This window comes from Conger conger, chromosome 8, assembly GCF_963514075.1.
Source record: "Conger conger chromosome 8, fConCon1.1, whole genome shotgun sequence".
Taxonomy (NCBI): domain Eukaryota; kingdom Metazoa; phylum Chordata; class Actinopteri; order Anguilliformes; family Congridae; genus Conger; species Conger conger.
In genome coordinates this window covers 24,634,863-24,655,663 of record NC_083767.1, presented here as the reverse complement: position 1 = coordinate 24,655,663, position 20,801 = coordinate 24,634,863, and the positions used below count along the sequence as shown (strand labels likewise).

At 40.4% G+C, this 20,801-nt stretch overlaps 1 protein-coding gene and 1 long non-coding RNA gene across 7 annotated transcripts in view; one reads left to right on the top strand and one right to left on the bottom strand.

The window, feature by feature from the left end:
- The window catches only part of LOC133135751 (lysyl oxidase homolog 3B-like), a 395,104-nt gene that overhangs the window by 100,680 nt on the left and 273,623 nt on the right, over window positions 1-20,801 (top strand). The gene's annotated exons all lie outside the window — the stretch shown is intronic.
- Window positions 5,895-11,193, bottom strand: LOC133135378 (uncharacterized). Its single transcript, XR_009709384.1, has 2 exons — window positions 10,688-11,193; window positions 5,895-8,530 (listed from the first exon to the last, which is right to left on the bottom strand). It is a non-coding gene; the product is annotated as an uncharacterized LOC133135378 (long non-coding RNA).

The following is a 20,801-nucleotide window of genomic DNA, read 5'->3' as shown; positions in this document are numbered from 1 at the left end:
TGATACTCTCCTGCCAGTTAAAGCCTGTCTTTAAGTCTTTAAATGTCTTTAATATTTATTTTAGATATTCAATTCATATAATGAAAATAGATGCAAAGAAACGTCGGGGTGGGTGTTGTCAATACATTTTGTCACGTAGGCTGCAGCTGTAAATCATACATCGTTATGCCTACTGGCTCGCTAGAAAAAAACAAAAACCTATCGTTGAAAAATCACTTGAAGGAAGAAAAAAATAAAAGTACCAATTTCTGCCAATAAATGGAATCCCCGTATCAGAAATGGGGGGAAGTTACAGCGACGCAGTTAGTCTGTGAGTAGAATAGATTATGTAGACAACTTCACTGTTTCCACAAAGGAACCAAAAATGTGCTTTTTAACAGGACTTGGTCAGTGTTATGATATAATTGCTAGCATTCGCTTATGGTCAACGGTACCGAAAATGCCCGTTGCACCAGCCATCATAACAAATGTCCCAATATAGGATCGATTTAAACCTCTATATATTTTTATTTCACGTTGACAGTGTAGGCGATTGTGTGTATTGCGACGCGAATTACATTTAATTGGGTTACGGCATTCACTTCAATCGAATGAAGTCAAATAGAAACGGCTCGAATTCCTTAATAAGGCTTCTTGGTTTTCAACCCAACTTTCCGAACAGCTGTTTTGTGTTGAGTCCTTAAAATGCTACACTACGTTTTTTTTAAACCAAATAACATTGAACTTCAATGCAAGATCTGCATTATATGTGTTAATCTTTTAAATATATGATACTTTCCTGCCAGTAAAAGCCTGTCTTTTATTTTAGTTATTCAATCCATATAATTAAGGTAGATGAAAAAAACGTTGCTATGGGCTGGGTGTTGTCAGTACATTTTCTCACGTAGGCTGCCGCTGTTACTCATACATCGTTATGGTTACTGGCTCGCAAAAAGAAACAAAACTTGTCATTGAGAAATCACTTTATCCAAGAAAATTAGAAAGAATACTAACCTTTGCCACTAGATGGCAGTCGCGTATTAGAAATGGGAGAGTCAGTTGCGACTTGCGTTGAAGTTTTAAGACTGGATATAATGAGTCTCCAGCGAAAATAGTGAACTATTATTGCTTAATGGATGTGATGACACTCCAACAATGAACATATGTGAAAAGTTGTAGCCTCAAAATCAGGCAATGTAGTATTTAATACCTTTTTGAAATTATTTAATACATAATTTTCCTGTTTGGGCAGCATTACAAGTTAATTTTAAGGCTGACCATAGCCATTCCATTCCAAGTTATTAAAAATCAGTTCACAGTTGTGTGTCAGGGCTATAATATCATGCTGACCACATTTTGTGTGACTGTGATGAACCCCCTAGGAAGAGTATTTCAAAGTTTGGTACGTGAAAAAACACTTAAAAACACACAAAATCCAAAATAGCTCACTTCCTGTTGGGAAAAGTTAAGGGATGCAAATGAGAAATGTGTGTGTCTTGAGGAGACCCTTATGCCTACCAGACGTGGTGCATTTACGTGAAAGTATATGTCCACAATATTAGAAAAGAGCCATAGGGGGCGCTGTGTAGCCACGCCCAGATGAATGTGGATATGGATGTGATTGCACTCCAAAAGTGAATATATTTGTAAAATATCAGCCCGATCAGATGATGTAGAACGGAATTAAGCCCACTTCCTGTTTTTGGGCGTAACGTGTGTATTATACGCCTCGCCATTGCCAAACCGTTTGAGATATCAAAAATCCTTTTGTCATTTAGGGTCAGGACTATTCTCAGATCATGATGACTCCATTTGGTGTGAATGTGATGAATACCCTAGCAGGAAGGCATACAAATATGATAAAAACCTCACTTCCTGTTGCCAGATGGTGGCGCTATAACATTGACTTCTTCTTGGTATATGGATGTGATTACACTCTAACAGTGAACATATTTGTAAAATATCAGCCAGATCAGACAATGTAGACCATGAATTTATGGCTACTTCCTGTTGGCGTGGCGTGACATGAAAATTGTACTCCTCGCCATGACCATACCGTTTGAGATATCAAAAATATCCTTCGGAATTAGTATCATAACTATCCTCAGACCACTTTGACCACATGTGGTGTGAATGCGATGAACCCCCTAGGAGGAGTACTTAAAAGTGTAGTACGTGTAAAACGCACAAAATTCAAAATGGCTGACTTCCTGTTCACATATTTGATTCGATGCGAATGAGAATTGTGTTTGGGCAGAGGAGCCCCACAACCCTACAAAATTAGGTGAAGGTAGCTCAAAGTGCCTGTCCACAATAGAAGACAAAGCAATAGGGGGCGCTGTGGAGTCCCTTGGCCACGCCCAGGTCTGAGCATCTGACAGTTCCTGAGAGACACCACTTCTCATGTTTGTGCAAAATTCCGTGAGTTTTCATCCATGGCAAGCACCTCAAAAATGCACAAAACATAGAAAAAAAAGATTATAATAATTATAGGGGGCGCTGTCTAACCACACCCCGATTGATATGTATATATTTGATATTGTATTCCAAGAGTGAACATATTTCTAAAATATCAGCCTGATCGGACGATATCGAAAAAAAAGTCATTTTTTTGCACGCACTATGTCTACTCTACGACTCGCCATTTCCATACCGTTTGAGATATCAAAAATCCCTTCGCAATTTAGTGTAAGGACTATCTTAAGATCATGCTGACCACATTTGGTGTGAATGTGATCAATGCCCTAGCAGGAAGGCATACAAATATGATGAAGACCACACTTCCTGTTGCCAGATGGTGGCGCTATAACATTGACCCGTTCTTGGGATATGGATGTGTTTATACTCCAACAATAAACGTATTTCTAAAATATCAGCCAGATCAGACGATGTCGACCATGAAATTACAGCCACTTCCTGTTGGCGTGGCGTGACACAAAAATTGTAATCCTCCCCGTGACTGTCCCGTTTGAGCTATCAAAAATATCCTGGCAATTTAGTATCATGACTATCCTGAGACCATTCTGACCACAGTTGGTGTGAATGCGATAAACCCCCTAGGAGGAGTACTTAAAAGTGTAGAACGTGTAAAACGCACAAAATCCAAAATGGCTGACTTCCTGTTCGCATATTTGATTAGATGCGAATTTAAAATGTGTTTGGCCTGAGGAGTGCTATATGCCTACTAAATATGGTGCAGGTAGCTCAAAGTGCCTGCCCACAATAGAAGACAATGCGATAGGGGGCGCTGTGGAGTCCCTCAGCGACGCCCAGGTCTGAGCATCTGAGAGATCCTGACAGCCACCAATTCTGATGTGTGTGCAAAATTCCGTGAGTTTTCATTCATGGCAAGCACCTCAAAAATGCACAAAACATTGAAAAAAAAAGAATAATAATAATAAATATAGCTGCAAGCAGCAATGAACGGGCCCAAGCACCATGGGCGCAACCGCCTTGGTGGCATAGTTGTGCCAATGACATGTTTCACAATATGTACACACTTTGGAAATAATCACCTTCCTTGGCAACGTATAGTGTGCACAGGAATTCCCCTTTGATCAATGAAGATGTTGGTGCTGCTATTGGAATGCATCAATGATATAAGACTCACTTCCTGTTGCCAGATGGTGGCGCTATAATATTGAGCCGTGTATGGTTTATGGATTTGATTTCACTCCAATAATTAACATATTTGTACATTTTCAGCCAAATTGGAAGATGTCACGTAAAATTTAAGCCACTTCCTGTTGCCAGATGGTGGCGCTATAATATTGAGCCGTGTATGGTTCATGGATTTGATTACACTCCAATAATTAACATATTTGTCCATTTTCAGCCAAATTGGAAGATGTCAAGTAAAATTAAAGCCACTTCCTGTTGCCAGATGGTGGCGCTATGCCTTTGAGCCTTTCTTGGTATATGGATGAGATTACACTCCAAAAATGAACATGTGTGAAGTTTCTGCCACATCAGACAATGTAGAATGAAACAAAAATTACTTCTTGCTTGCACATTGTAATAACATGCTCCAGTCCTGTATGGAGAGCAGAGATGAATTAATTTCAATAGATTTTACAGCGGGAGGCACAATTTACGCTTGAGAAGTCATTCGGTTATAAATATGCACTCAAAATAAAACCATTGGCTTAAAGAAACTATTCAATTTTATTGTGCTTTATTGTGTTTAATCCACTGCCTGAACTATTAAACTATACTGCCCTCTTATACACGTACGCCATCTATTGGCCAAAAGTTGTATGTTTCTTTTTATCTTGGTTAAATAATTTCTCTATGAAGTGTCTGATAATATTGCATTAAACGTCTCGTTAGCCAACATCATTCTTTTCCATTTCACCGGTAATTATGCTGCCTGAAACGCATTTGTTCAGCCAAATCTAAAGGAGATGCCAAGTCTCTGCCCTCAATCCGCTATTTTCATATTAAGTCAAAAATTCCTTGCGAAATTGTATGTTCTCTTAATTCGTGTTTAATGACAAGCAAAATAAACTAACATAGCTGGCGATTTAACTGAAAGTTTTCTATTCTTGTAAACCAACGTAGCTGACCTGTTTTTGGACTCACACAGACAGTGGACAGGCTGGCTGCTGTTAGCCCATGCCTGTCATCTCGCAAGGACCTGCATGCGATACCTTTGTTGAACATAACGGTCTCATGTTAACACAGAGTTCGACCAGAGCCACCTCAAACGCTCACGTTTCTTTTTGACTTCATGTCTTACTCTTTTAAATATATGATACTCTCCTGCCAGTTAAAGACAGTCATTAAATGTCTTTAATATTTATTTCAGATATTCAATTCATATAATGAAAATAGATGCAAAGAAACGTCGGGCTGGGTGTTGTCAATACATTTTGTCACGTAGGCTGCAGCTGTAAATCATACATCGTTATGCCTACTGCTGCTAGAAAAAAACAAAAACCTATCGTTGAAAAATCACTTGAAGGAATAAAAAAATAAAAATAACCACTTTCTACCAATAAATGGAATCCCCGTATCAGAAATGGGGGGAAGTTACAGCGACGCAGTTAGTCTGTGAGTAGAATAGATTGTGTAGACAACTTCACTGTTTCCACAAATGAACCAAAAATGTGCTTTTTAACAGGACTTGGTCAGTGTAATGATATAAATGCTAGCATTCGATTATGGTCAACGGTACCGAAAATGCCCGTTGCACCAGCCATCATAACAAATGTCCCAATATAGGATCGATTTAAACCTCTATATATTTTAATTTCACGTTGACAGTGTAGGCTATTATGTGTATTCCGACGCGAATTCCATTTAATTGGGTTACGGCATTCACTTCAATCGAATGAAGTCAAATAGAAACGGCTCGAATTCCTTAATAAGGCTTCTTGGTTTTCAAGCCAACTTTCCGAACAGCTGTTTTGTATTGAGTCCTTAAAATGCTACAACACGGTTTTTTTTAAACCAAATAACATTGAACGTCATTGCAAGATATATACAATACCAACTTTTGCCAGTAGATGGCAGTCGCGTATTAGAAATGGGAGAGTCATTTGCGACTTGCGTTGAAGTTTTAAGACTGGATATAATGAGTCTCCAGCGAAAATAGTGAACTATTATTGCTTAATGGATGTGATGACACTCCAACAATGAACATATGTGAAAAGTTGTAGCCTCAAAATCAGGCAATGTAGAATTGAATACCTTTTTGAAATTATTTAATACATAATTGTATTAAAACATGAACTGTTTGGGCAGCATTACAAGTTAATTTTAAGGCTGACCATAGCCATACCATTCCAAGATATTAAAAATCAGTTCATAGTTGTGTGTCAGGGCTATAACATCATGCTGACCACATTTTGTGTGAATGTGATTGTGGTTGGAATTTTAATTTATTCCTGTAAGAAAACACTCAGAGACAGAGACAGTAAATAAAATCCAATCTTTACTATGCGCATAGGGTCCAAGTTACATGCAAAAACAAGGACAAAGGTTCCAGGACCTTTGTCTGGATATATGTAGGCACAGAGCGCAACAAATGTACGCCCCTTCATTAGTATTCATTCATATTTCTGATAATCAATATTCAAAGACAATCCACCGCTCTTCTCCTTACTGTAGATTGTTTATTCATATCTCCCCCTTCAAGGTACGTCATGCAGATGCATGTTCTCAAAACATTCCAACATGACGTATACGCAGGGGCCTGTGCATTTAACTTGCGCGTCTGAGAATAATCTCTTATCTTGTTTTAACTCCCTGTTTCTAGGAAGATAATCCCCATGGTAGCTTCCGTCATGAGGTATTATGTTTTTGGTTCTGCAGGCTCTTAGGCACCAAGACAAGATAATCCAGAACACACAGTTAATGGCCGTGGCCTTGGAGGCCCATGGTACAGACAGGGAGAGACATCTCCACTCACACAGTTACAGAATATAATATTGAGTAGCACAAGGCAAGTTATGATACTTTAATAAGTGTGTATACTCTGGATCATTCCAGCATAAGCAACCAATAATAGTATAAGAAATTAGTAAAGGATAAGCAATTAATAATATGATAAGTAATTAATAATTAAATAATCACATGAATATATAATTTCAACAACATTTCCCTTCTCTTTTTAATTGATTATCCGCTAACATGCCACTTCTCTCGATTTTCGACATGTGCTTCATTCACAGGTACTTTATTGTTGAAACAGGTCGTTTAATGGTCCTATCGCATCTTGGTATGATCTCTCCGACATGTCAGATGGAGCGATTACTTCATTGAAGTCCTGTAACATAAACAACTTAAATTGCGGGTTAGCACTTAACATTCTTGATATCAATCCTTTAATTATGGGAACCCCACAGCAGCTACAGAAGAACAGTACTGCGAATCCTGTTACTATGAGGGTCAGTACAGATGTTATTGCTGCTTTCCATTCCCCAGAAATGAGCCACTGCCACCAGGAGTTGTCAAGTACGTAGTCGTTTTGTTGTGCATCCGACAGGTCTTTCAAGTGCTGCAAAGCCTGATCTATTTCTCCGCCTTTCTCATCATTTGCTGGTATGTAAGTGCAACACGAGGCTCCCACGATATGACACACTCCCTCCTGCGCCGCCGTCAACAGGTCTAGCACAACCCAATTTTGCAGTGTCATTAGCCGTAAAGCAGTCAACTGTTGCTGTATGCTTCTAGTTATGTTGCTGGTCTCATTTATAAGTGCACTTAAACGGTAATTCACAGTCTCCAAACGAAGCATTATCTTCCCCACCCCTGTCCAAGGAAATAGAGCGAGGGCTACCTTCTGTCCGGTTGTCCACAATTTTGTGTCATCTGGGACATTGGTGCCCCAGATAGAATAATGAAGCGCACTGGCGTCTCGCCTCCCCCGCGTGGTCTCATGCGCGCTCACAATGTACGTGTGATCTATCAGTTGTATATAAGCACATACCCCTCCCCAGTTTGGCGGTAATGCCACATATATCCGATGCCACACAACCAGTACCAACTGTCCACAGCTCTCATCCCATTCCAATGCGGTGCCGATGGGTTACATAGCGTGCCATTTAGACTGTTCTCTCTAGCATTTGGACTGTTCTCTCTACCGGTGGAAAAGGACTGTTCGTCTATGAGCGGATATCCACAGAAAATCAGTAGTTTCCCCTGACACCCCTCGGGTTACTCCCACAAATCCAGTGCCATTTCCCTTGACACAACGCCAAAACTTTTGCCCCGATTTATACTGGACTAACATGAGTGGAATATTAGAGCTCATATTCCCCAATTTTAGATATCCATCTTTATCGGTACAATATTTTAACCCAAATCCATTATCAGGTCGAGTGGGGGTGTACTGGGATCCATTGATGTTAATGTACTACGAGCAGTGGATGCCGCAATAGCGCACTTTACTGTATCATTCACACTTCGCGTAGGCCCTGCGGCCTGTATCACCTCTAGCCTGTGTGAAGATATAGAGGCCGGCAATTGTGCACACATAACATTCAGTGCGGTTTGCCGAATGCACTAATCTATTTGCATATCTTCACCATGAATTAGTAGCATATATGTGTGCAGGATTTCCTGATTCAGATAGGTAATCATCCGCCCCTAGATATCTTTTAGCTTTAGGCGAGGTTGGCGTATGACCTTCACTGACCGTGCATGTCCCTATGAACAACAGAAACAGGGCAGAGAGAGGCATATCTGGGAACCGGTCTGGAGTCTCTACTGACTGTGGAGAGTAAACAAGTTCTTCACCAGGTTTGAGACGGACAAGCTCTATATGCTGCGCCCCCCTTTGTAGCTGGACTCTCTCCAAGTCTATCCTGACCTTTTAATAATATTGAGATGCACCTACACACCAGCAACTGGAGGCGATACTACCTTACAGTGTGATTGATGTATCCACGTCTCTCTCTCCTGGATTCTCACTGCAGTAGGTGTGGTCAGGAGCACTTGATATGGACCCTTCCACGTCGGTTCACTCCACTTTGTCTTTTTACCGACACTTCGCACCAGGATCCAATCTCCAGGCTTAATCTCTCCTGGTGGCAGCTCCGCTGGCAATCTGGGAGGAAGCACATGTCGAATCTCACTCTTATTAGTAACCTAGGCGGGTCAAGACTTAATTCCTAAATTTTGGCCCATTATCACTATATAATGCCTTTGGAATCCCCCAGCTATGAATGATTTCGCTACTCAGACATTTTGCTACTGTGATTGCATCTATAGATGTGGCTGGGAAAGCTTCTACCCATTTAGAGAAAGGTCATATCATTACCAATACATATCTCTTCCCTTCACACGGTGTTAGATGTATAAAGTCCATCATCCATGTATGGAATGGCTCAGGGGGTGTAAGAATTGCCCCCTTTTGTGCAACCACCCCACCCTGTGTATTATAACTTTGTGATGTTGGGCATTTCTTAGAAAAGTTTTTTTTTTAGGTAAGTGGTGAGTCCAATGGTATAGTAACTTTGATCTATTACCCCCCTCATCCCTTCTCTTGATACATGGCACTGCCCATGTACCAAATGAGCAGCAATATGGAACCACCCCAAAAAAACGGCTAAGGAAAATAAAGCAACCCTTAAAAAAAAAACCAGGGCGAATAACCCAACCAAAATGAGTGCTAAAAGGCGAGCGCTGCAAGGCGATCCCAAAATAACAACCTAGTATAAAAGACTAGGTAAGCAAAATAAAAAACCTTGAGTCGCAGCTCAGGAAAACGCAGAAACTACATACCGGGGACAACGTCCCTCACCCACAGGCTCACACGAGCCGAAAACAAAAGAGAAAACCAAAAGAACCAATAGGCGTTCGCAGTGTACACCACACTAGCGAGCAGAACACCTTCCTCACCTTATTTTCTTTTAAATGAATTCGAAAAACCCAAAACCAGCACAATACCTGACTCCTATAATCACTGAGTCTACCGTGTGCTTTACCAGCGTGGTGACAGAGCGAACAGTGACACCAAACCCACAATGGCGTCTGAGGCTGCCATAGGGACGGCATATATCAAATCTAACAGTGGCTGCACAATCTGTACATAGTCAGGAATGCAGCTCCGGAAAAAATTTACAGTACCCAAAAGTGACATCATGTCCTTTTTAGTTCTAGGTTTCGGCATCTGGGCTATTGCCAGTTGTCGCTCAGGCAATATAGTCTTTCCCGTTTTTGAAATGTTATGGCCCAAATATTGAACTGTTTCCTGCCACAGTTGCAATTTGCTTTTGTTCACCTTGTGACCCTGTGAGGCTAAAAATTTCAAACAAGCCACAGTATCTACTTCACATTGTTCCACCGCACGCGAGCAAATGAATGTCATCGACATATGTTATAATTTGGCTCCCTTGAGGGGGAGTAAATTTCGCTATGTTTACCTCCATTGCTTGCGTAAATATTGCTGGTGATTCCACATATCCCTGCGGACAGCGAGTATATGTATATCTCTTTCGCTGAAATGTAAATGCAAACCAAAATTGTGAATCTGGGTGAATGGGCACAGAAAAGAAAGCATTCGCTAAATCAATCACAGAAAAATGAGCAGACTGCGGTCACATATAATTTAAAATAGTATTGGGGTCCGGTGAGACAGGAGCCTTTGGAATTACCGCTGCATTTACTGCTTGTAAATCCTGCACTAATCTCCATTCTCCGTTCGCTTTACGGACTGGAAAAAGAGGCGTGTTACATGGAGAATTTGGGAAAGACACAATTACACCTTTATCAAATAATCGTCCGGCGACAACTGTAATGATGCCACTGCTAACTCATCGGTGTAATAAAACCATAGAGCTGTAGCAGAAGTCGGGGTACCCCATTTAAATTTGGATTCGTATCTCGGAGCCGCTCAGCTTCTTCATGCCAATGAAGTGCTGCTTCATAACCAAACTTTTTAAACAACTTTTTGTCATCACCTGCCCGCCTCATTATATCACGCATAAGTTTATTCGTATGGGCAGGCTTCAGCAGTCCACTAAAACCAAATTCCTTTACCCAAAATGATTCCCATTTCCCCGAACCATTATGCCGACACTCCACACTCTCCCCAGTCATAGTCAAAGTCACGTCATCTGTCCCACAACAGTCTTTACAACAGTTACAACACCCCCCTTTACTGTCAGTGTGTTAGTGTTACTGTTAGTATTTTTTTGTTTTTTTGTTTTACTCTCTCTGTCTCACATAAACACAAGCCGAATTCAGGGATACCGTCACTCACCCGTCTGCCTCCTAGCCCAAAGAGCCTTGACTCGCTCCGGCTTTTGGAGAAACTCCCGACTGGCCTCCTACTAGCCCAAAGAGCCTTGACTCGCTCCGGCTGAGGTCTTTAGCTATATCGTCTCGCAGACGACCCGTGCACGGTTTGCAGTCAGCGCTGATTCTCCAGGCAGTACAGGTGAGATATTGGTATCCCGGACGAGCCCCCAATGTGGTGGGAATTTTAATTTATTCCTGTAAGAAAACACTCAGAGACAGAGACAGTAAATAAAATCCAATCTTTACTATGCGCATAGGGTCCAAGTTACATGCAAAAACAAGGACAAAGGTTCCAGGACCTTTGTCTGGATATATGTAGGCACAGAGCGCAACAAATGTACGCCCCTTCATTAGTATTCATTCATATTTCTGATAATCAATATTCAAAGACAATCCACCGCTCTTCTCCTTACTGTAGATTGTTTATTCATATCTCCCCCTTCAAGGTACGTCATGCAGATGCATGTTCTCAAAACATTCCAGCATGAGGTATACGCAGGGGCCTGTGCATTTAACTTGCGCGTCTGAGAATAATCTTGTCTTATCTTGTTTTAACTCCCTGTTTCTAGGAAGATAATCCCCATGGTAGCTTCCGTCATAAGGTATTATGTTTTTGGTTCTGCAGGCTCTTAGGCACCAAGACAAGATAATCCAGAACACACAGTTAATGGCCGTGGCCTTGGAGGCCCATGGTACAGACAGAGAGAGACATCTCCACTCACACAGTTACAGAATATAATATTGAGTAGCACAAGGCAAGTTATGATACTTTAATAAGTGTGTATACTCTGGATCATTCCAGCATAAGCAACCAATAATAGTATAAGAAATTAGTAAAGGATAAGCAATTAATAATATGATAAGTAATTAATAATTAAATAATCACATGAATATATAATTTCAACAACAACCCTAGGAAGAGTATTTCAAAGTTCGGTACCTGAAAAAACACTTAAAAACACACAAAATCCAAAATAGCTCACTTCCTGTTGGGAAAAGTTAAGGGATGCAAATGAGAAATGTGTGTGTCTTGAGGAGACCCTTATGCCTACCAGACGTGGTGCATTTACGTGAAAGTATATGTCCACAATATTAGAAAAAAGCCATAGGGGGCGCTGTGTAGCCACGCCCAGATGAATGTGGATATGGATGTGATTGCACTCCAAAAGTGAATATATTTGTAAAATATCAGCCCGATCAGATGATGTAGAACGGAATTAAGCCCACTTCCTGTTTTTGGGCGTAACGTGTGTATTATACGCCTCGCCATTGCCAAACCGTTTGAGATATCAAAAATCCTTTCGTCATTTAGGGTCAGGACTATTCTAAGATCATGATGACTACATTTGGTGTGAATGTGATGAATACCCTAGCAGGAACGCATACAAACATGATAAAAACCTCACTTCCGTTGCCAGATGGTGGCGCTATAACATTGACTACTTCTTGGTATATGGATGTGATTACACTCTAACAGTGAACATATTTGTAAAATATCAGCCAGGTCAGACAATGTAGACCATGAATTTATGGCTACTTCCTGTTGGCGCGGCGTGACATGAAAATTGTACGCCTCGCCATGACCATACCGTTTGAGATATCAAAAATATCCTTTGGAATTAGTATCATGACTATCCTGAGACCACTTTGACCACATTTCGTGTGAATGCAATGAACCCCCTAGAAGGAGTACTTAAAAGTGTAGTATGTGTAAAATGCACAAAATTCAAAATGGCTGACTTCCTGTTCACATATTTGATTCGATGCGAAAGAGAAATGTGTTTGTCCAGAGGAGCCCCACATGCATACCAAATTAGGTGAAGGTAGCTCAAAGTGCCTGTCCACAATAGAAGACAAAGCATTAGGGGGCACTGTGGAGTCCCTCGGCCACGCCCAGGTCTGAGCATCTGACAAGTCCTGACAGCCAACACTTCTCATGTGTGTGCAAAATTCCGTGAGTTTCCATCCATGGCAAGCACCTCAAAAATGCTAAATACATTGAAAAAAAAGAGAATAATAATAATAGGGGGCGCTGTCTAGCCACGCCCCGATTGATATGTATATATTTCATATTGTACTCCAACAGTGAACATATTTGTAAAATATCAGCCAGATCGGACGATGTCGAAAAAAAAGTCATTTTTTTGCACGAAATATGTGTACTGTACGACTCGCCATTTCCATACCGTTTGAGATATCAAAAATCCCTTCACAGCGTATGGTCATGACTATCCTAAGATCATGCTGACCACATTTCGTGTGAATGTGATGAATGCCCTAGCAGGAAGGCATACAAATATGATAAAGACCTCACTTCCTGTTGCCAGATGGTGGCGCTATAACATTGACCCGTTCTTGGGATATGGATGTGATTATACTCCAACACTAAACATATTTCTAAAATATCAGCCAGATCAGACGATGTAGACCATGAAATTATGACCACTTCCTGTTGGCGCGGCGTGACATAAAAATTGCACGCCTCGCCATGACCATCCCGTTTGAGCTATCAAAAATATCCTGGCAATTTAGCATCATGAATATCCTGAGACCATTCTGACCACAGTTGGTGTGAATGCGATAAACCCCCTAGGAGGAGTACGTAAAAGTGTAGTACGTGTAAAACACACAAAATCCAAAATAGCTCACTTCCTGTTCGCATATTTGCATCAATGCGAATGAGAAATGTGTTTGAATTGAGGAGCCACACATGTTTACCAAATTAGTTTCATGTAGTTCAAAGTGCCTGCCCACAATAGACAACAATGCAATGGGGGGGGGGGGTCAGCGCAATAGGGGGCGCTGTGGAGTCCCTCGGCCACACCCAGGTCTGAGCATCTGATAGATCCTGACGGCCACCACTTCTGATGTGTCTGCAAAATTTCAAGACTTTTTAGCCAGGGCAAGGCCCTCAAAAATGCCCATTTGACGGAAGAGAAAGAATAATAATAATAATAATAATAATAATAATAATAATAATAATAATCCTTCCAATAACAATAGGGTCCTTCGCACCCTACGGTGCTTGGGCCCTAAATATAGCTGCAAGCAGCAATGAACGGGCCCAAGCCCCATGGGGGCAACCGCCTTGGTGGCATAGTTGTGCCAATGACATGTTTCACAACATGTACTCTCTTTGGAAATAATCACCTTCCTGGACAACGTATAGTGTGCACAGGAATTTCCCTTTGATCAATGAAGATGTTGGCGCTGCTATTGGAATGCATCAATGATATAAGCCTCACTTCCTGTTGCCAGATGGTGGCGCTATATTATTGATCCGTGTATGTTTTTTGAATTTGATTACACTCCAGAAATAAACATATTTGTACATTTTCAGCCACATCGGAAGATGTTCAGCGAAATTAAGGTCAATTTCTGTTTCCAGATGATGCTGCTAAAACATTGAGTCGTTTTTGGAATATGGATTTGATTACACTCCAACACTGAGCATCTGTGTAAAGTTGCAGTCACATCGGACATTGGAGAATTTAAGTATGACCACTTCCTGTTTGTCTGGCATGATGTGTTTTTTATGTGCCTGACCATAGCTATATCATCCCAGTAAATCAAAAATCTGTTTTGTCAGGACCATCCTAGCATCATGCTGACCACATTTACCGTGAATGTCATGAACCCATTGAAAAATAATGCTTAAGAATGCAATATAAGGCTCACTTCCTGTTGCCAGCGGGTGGCGCTTTGCCATTTAGCCTTTATTGGAAAATGGATGAGATTACACTCCAAAAATGAACGTGTGAAGTTTCAGCCACATCAGACAATGTAGAATGAAATAAAAATAACGTCTTGCTTGCACATTGTGATAACATGCTACAGTCCTGTATGGAGAGCAGAGATTAATTAATTTCCATAGTTTTTACACGGGGAGGCACAATTTATGCTTGAAAAGTCATTAGGCCATAAACATGCACTCAAAATGAAAACAATTGGCTTCAAGAAACTATTCAAATTCATTGTGGCTGCAGCGGGGATCGAACGGCTGAATTTGCGTGCCTTAATCCACCGCCCTAACCATTACGCTATACTGCCCGCTTATACACGGGTGCCATCTATTGGCCAAATGTCTCCTTTTATCTTGGTTTAATAATTTCTCTACGAAGTGTCGGATAATATTGCACGAAACGTCTAGTTAACCAGCATCATTCTTTTCCATTTCACTGGTAATTATGCTGCCTGAAACGCATTTGTTCAGCCAAATCTAAAAGAGATGCCAACTCTCTGCCCTCAATACAGTATTTTCATATTAATTTACCATTCCTAGCGAAATTGTATGTTCTCTTAATTCGTGTTTAATGACAAGCCTAATAAACTAACATAGCTGGCGATTTAACTGAAAGTTTTCTATTCATGTAAACCAACGTAGCTGACCTGTTTTTTGACTCACACAGACAGTGGACTGGCTGGCTGCTGTTAGCCCGTGCGTGTCATCTCGCAACGACCTGCATGTGATACCTTTGTTGAACAAAACGGTCTCATGTTAACACAGCGTTCGAGCAGAGCCACCTCAGACGCTAAAGTTTCTTTTTGACTTCTTGTGTTAATCTTTTAAAAATATGATACTCTCCTGCCAGTTAAAGACAGTCATTAAATGTCTTTAATATTTATTTTAGTTATTCAATTCATGTAATGAAAATAGATGCAAAGGAACGTCGGGCTGGGTGTTGTCAATACATTTTGTCACGTAGGCTGCAGCTGTAAATCATACATCGTTATGCCTACTGGCTCGCTAGAAAAAAACAAAAACCTATCGTTGAAAAATCACTTGAAGGAAGAAAAAAATGAAAGTACCACTTTCTGCCAATAAATTGAATCGCCGTATCAGAAATGGGGGGAAGTTACAGCGACGCAGTTAGTCTGTGAGTAGAACAGATTGTGTAGACAACTTCACTGTTTCCACAAAGGAACCAAAAATGTGCTTTTTAACAGGACTTGGTCAGTGTAATGATATAAATGCTAGCATTCGATTATGGTCAACGGTACCGAAAATGCCCGTTGCACCAGCCATCATAACAAATGTCCCAATACAGGATCGATTTAAACCTCTATATATTTTTATTTCACGTTGACAGTGTAGGCTATTATGTGTATTCCGACGCGAATTACATTTAATTGGGTTACGGCATTCACTTCAATCGAATGAAGTCAAATAGAAACAGCTCGAATTCCTTAATAAGGCTTTTTGGTTTTCAAGCCAACTTTCCGAACAGCTGTTTTGTATTGAGTCCTTAAAATGCTACAATACGGTTTTTTAAAAATCCAAATAACATTGAACGTCAAAGCAATATATGCATTATATGTGTTAATCTTTTAAATATATGATACTTTCCTGCCAGTAAAAGCCTGTTTTTTATTTTAGTTATTCAATCGAGTTAATTAAGATAGATGAGAAAAAACGTTGCTGTGGGCTGGGTGTTTTCAGTACATTTTGTCATGTAGGCTGCCGCTGTTACTCATACATCGTTATGGTTACTGGCTCGCAAAAAGAAACAAAACTTGTCGTTGAGAAATCACTTTATCCAAGAAAAAGAGAAACCATACCGAAAATTAGAAAGAATACTAACCTTTGCCACTAGATGGCAGTCGCGTATTAGAAATGGGAGAGTCAGTTGCGACTTGAGTTGAAGTTTTAAGACTGGAGATAATGAGTCTCCAGCGAAAATAGTAAACTATTATTGCTTAATGGATGTGATGACACTCCAACAATGAACATATGTGAAAAGATGTAGCCTCAAAATCAGGCAATGTAGAATTTAATACCTTTTTGAAATTATTTAATATATAATTTTCCTATTTGGGCAGCATTACAAGTTAATTTTAAGGCTGACCATAGCCATACCATTCCAAGATATTAAAAATCAGTTCATAGTTGTGTGTCAGGGCTATAATATCTTGCTGACCACATTTTGTGTGAATGTGATGAACCCCCTAGGAAGAGTATTTCAAAGTTTGGTATGTGAAAAAACACTTAAAAACACACAAAATCCAAAATAGCTCACTTCCTGTTGGGAAAAGTTAAGGGATGCAAATGAGAAATGTGTGTGTCTTGAGGAGACCCTTATGCCTACCAGACGTGGTGCATTTACGTGAAAGTATATGTCCACAATATTAGAAAAAAGCCATAGGGGGCGCTGTGTAGCCACGCCCAGATGAATGTGGATATGGATGTGATTGCACTCCAAAAGTGAATATATTTGTAAAATATCAGCCCGATCAGATGATGTAGAACGGAATTAAGCCCACTTCCTGTTTTTGGGCGTAACGTGTGTATTATACGCCTCGCCATTGCCAAACCGTTTGAGATATCAAAAATCCTTTCGTCATTTAGGGTCAGGACTATTCTAAGATCATGATGACTACATTTGGTGTGAATGTGACGAATACCTTAGCAGGAACGCATACAAACATGATAAAAACCTCACGTCCGTTGCCAGATGGTGGCGCCATAACATTGATTTCTTCTTGGTATTTGGATGTGATTACACTCTAACAGTGAACATATTTGTAAAATATCAGCCAGATCAGACAATGTAGACCATGAAATTATGGCAACTTCCTGTTGGCGCGGCGTGACATGAAAATTGTACGCCTCGCCATGACCATACCGTTTGAGATATCAAAAATATCCTTTGGAATTAGTATCATGACTATCCTGAGACCACTTTGACCACATTTCGTGTGAATGCAATGAACCCCCTAGGAGGAGTACTTAAAAGTGTAGTACGTGTAAAATGCACAAAATTCAAAATGGCTGACTTCCTGTTTACATATTTGATTCGATGCGAATGAGAAATGTGTTTGTCCAGAGGAGCCCCACATGCATACCAAATTAGGTGAAGGTAGCTCAAAGTGCCTGTCCACAATAGAAGACAAAGCATTAGGGGGCGCTGTGGAGTCCCTTGGCAACGCCCAGGTCTGAGCATCTGATACATCCTGACAGCCAACACTTCTCATGTGTGTGCAAAATTCTGTGAGTTTCCATCCATGGCAAGAACCTCAAAAATGCAAAATACATTGAAAAAAAAGAGAATAATAATTATAGGGGGCGCTGTCTAGCCACGCCCCGATTGATATGTATATATCTGATATTGTACTGCTACAGTGAACATATTTGTAAAATATCAGCCAGATCGGACGATGTCGAAAAAAAAGTCATTTTTTTGCACGCAATATGTGTACTGTACGACTCGCCATTTCCATACCGTTTGAGATATCAAAAATCCCTTCACAACTTAGCGTAAGGACTATCTTAAGATCATGCTGACCGCATTTGGTGTGAATGTGCTGAATGCCCTAGCAGGAATGCATACAAATATGTTAAAGACCTCACTTCCTGTTGCCAGATGGTGGCGCTATAACTTTGACCTGTTCTTGGGTTATGGATGTGATTAGAGTCCAACAATCAACAAATTTCTAAAATATCAGCCAGATCAGACAATGTAGACCATGAAATTATGGCCACTTCCTGTTGGCGCGGCGTGACATAAAAATTGTACTCCTCCCCATGACTGTCCCGTTTGAACTATCAAAAATATCCTGGCAATTTAGCATCATGACTATCCTGAGACCATTCTGACCACCGTTGGTGTGAATGCGATGAACCCCCTAGGAGGAGTACTTAAAAGTGTAGTACGTGTAAAACTCAGAAAATCCAAAATGGCTGACTTCCTGTTTGGATATTTGATTAGATCCGAATGAGAAATGTGTTTGGACCGAGGAGCGCTATATGGCCACCAAATTAGGTGCAGGTAGCTCAAAGTGCCTGCCCACAATAGAAGACAATGCGATAGGGGGCGCTGTGGAGTCCCTCGGCCACGCCCAGGTCTGAGCATCTGAGAGCTCCTGACAGCAACCACTTCTGATGTGTGTGCAAAATGTCAAGACTTTTTACGCATGGCAAGGCCCTCAAAAAAGCCCATTTGCCTGAAGAAAAAGAATAATAATAATAAATATAGCTGCAAGCAGCAATGAACGGGCCCAAGCACCATGGGCGCAACCGCCTTGGTGGCATAGTTGTGCCAATGACATGTTTCACAATATGTACACACTTTGGAAATAATCACCTTCCTGGACAACGTATAGTGTGCACAGGAATTCCCCTTTGATCAATGAAGATGTTGCTGCTGCTATTGGAATGCATCAATGATTTAAGCCTCACTTCCTATTGCCAGATGGTTGCGCTATAATATTGAGCCGTGTATGGTTTATGGATTTGATTTCACTCCAATAATTAACATATTTGTACATTTTCAGCCAACTTGGAAGATGTCAAGTAAAATTTAAGCCACTTCCTGTTGCCAGATGGTGGCGGTATAATATTGAGCCGTGTATGGTTCATGGATTGATTATACTCCAATAATTAACATATTTGTACATTTTCAGCCAAATTGGAAGATGTCAAGTAAAATTAAAGCCACTTCCTGTTGCCAGATGGTGGCGCTATGCCATTGAGCCTTTCTTGGTATATGGATGAGATTACACTCCAAAAATGAACATGTGTGAAGTTTTAGCCACATCAGACAATGTAGAATGAAACAAAAATTACTTCTTCCTTGCACATTGTAATAATATGCTCCAGTCCTGTATGGAGAGCAGAGATTAATTAATTTCAATAGATTTTACAGCGGGAGGCACAATTTACGCTTGAGAAGTCATTCGGTTATAAATATGCACTCAAAATAAAACCATTGGCGTAAAGAAATTATTCAACTTTATTGTGGCCGCACCGGGGATGGAACCGAAGACCTTGCATGTCTTAATCCACTGTCTGAACCATTAAGCTATACTGCCCTCTTATACACGTACGCCATCTATTGGCCAAAAGTTGTATGTTTCCTTTTATCCTGGTTAAATAATTTCTCTCCGAAGTGTCGGATAATATTGCATTAAACGTCGAGTTAGCCAGCATCATTCTTTTCCATTTCACCGGTAATTATGCTGCCTGAAATGCATTTGTTCAGCCAAATCTAAAGGAGATGCCAAGTCTCTGCCCTCAATCCGGTATTTTCATATTAAGTCAAAAATTCCTAGCGAAATTGTATGTTCTCTTAATTCGTGTTTAATGACAAGCAAAATAAACTAACATATCTGGCGATTTAACTGAAAGTTTTCTATTCATGTAAACAAACGTAGCTGACCTGTTTTTTTGACTCACACAGACAGTGGACAGGCTGGCTGCTGTTAGCCAATGCGCGTCATCTCGCAACGACCTGCATGCCATACCTTTGTTGAACATAACGGTCTCATGTTAACACAGAGTTCGACCAGAGCCATCTCAAACGTTAACGTTTCTTTTTGACTTTTGACTCTTTTAAATATATGCTACTCTCCTGCCAGTTAAAGACAGTCATTAAATGTCTTTAATATTTATTTCAGATATTCTATTCAAAAATGAAAATAGATGCAAAGAAACGTCGGGCTGGGTGTTGTCAATACATTTTGTCACGTAGGCTGCAGCTGTAAATCATACATCGTTATGCCTACTGGCTCGCTAGAAAAAAAACAAAAACCTATCGTTGAAAAATCACTTGAAGGAAGAAAAATATAAAAGTTCCACTTTCTGCCAATAAATGGAATCCCCGTATCAGAAATGGGGGGAAGTTACAGCGACGCAGTTAGTCTGTGAGTAGAATAGATTGTGTAGACAACTTCACTGTTTCCACAAAGGTGATGTGCTTTTTACCTGGACTTGGTCAGTGTAATGATATAAATGCTAGCATTCGATTATGGTCAACGGTACCGAAAATGCCCGTTGCACCAGCCATCATAACAAATGTCCCAATATAGGATCGATTTAAACCTCTATATATTTTTATTTCACGTTGACAGTGTAGGCTATTATGTGTATTCCGACGCGAATTACATTTAATTGGGTTACGGCATTCACTTCAACCGAATGAAGTCAAATAGAAACGGCTCGAATTCCTTAATAAGGCTTCTTGGTTTTCAAGCTAATTTTCCGAACAGCTGTTTTGTATTGAGTCCTTAAAATGCTACAACACGGTTTTTTTTAAACCAAATAACATTGAACGTCATTGCAAGATATATGCAATACCAAC